The sequence below is a fragment of the Austrofundulus limnaeus genome, unplaced genomic scaffold (genome assembly GCF_001266775.1).
Source record: "Austrofundulus limnaeus strain Quisiro unplaced genomic scaffold, Austrofundulus_limnaeus-1.0 Scaffold983, whole genome shotgun sequence".
In the NCBI taxonomy this organism is placed as follows: domain Eukaryota; kingdom Metazoa; phylum Chordata; class Actinopteri; order Cyprinodontiformes; family Rivulidae; genus Austrofundulus; species Austrofundulus limnaeus.
In genome coordinates this window covers 1-752 of record NW_013953385.1, presented here as the reverse complement: position 1 = coordinate 752, position 752 = coordinate 1, and positions in this window count along the sequence as shown.

Sequence of the window (752 nt, the reverse complement as noted above, 5' to 3'; positions counted from 1 at the left end):
GGCCATGGTTCTTGACCCGAAATGGGTGGAATGCCCTCTCCGGGTCGGGAGAAGAGTCACTGCTTCAAGTGGAGGAGTTTAAACATCTCTGGGTGTCTTGTTCACGAGGCAGGATGGAGTGGGAGATGGATCGACTGGGGCATCATCCTCAGTAATTCAGTTCATTTTATTTGAATAGTGTCAAGTCACAACAAATGTTGTCTCGGGGCACTTTATAAAAATCAATCAATCTAAGGAAGTCAGCAGGTTGCGTTGAATCACTTCACTGTTGCATCGGCCAGTCATGGTGAAGAAAGAGCTGACAAAAGGCTAGGCTCTCGATATACTGGTCTGTCTATGTTCCAACCCTCACCTGTGGTCATGAGGCTTGGATCATGACAAAAAGAACACGATCCCAGATACAAGCATCCAAAATGAGCTTCCTTCGTAGGGGGCCGGGCTCAGTCTTAGAGACAGGGATAAGAGCTCGAAGAAGAGCCGCTGCTCCTCCACATCAGATGGAGTCAGTTGAGGTGATCTGATCTGATTAGGCTGCCTCCTGGACACCTCCCTTTAGAGGTGTTCCGGGCATGCCCCACTGGTAGGAGGCCCCGGGGGATGACCCAGGACTCTATGGAGGGATTATGTATCCTCTCTGGCCTGGGAGCACCTCGTGGTCCCCCAGAACGAGCTGGAAAGTGTTGCTGGGAAGAGGGATGTCTGAGTTTCTCTCCTGGACCTGATGCCTCTGCAACCCTGCTACAGATAAGAGG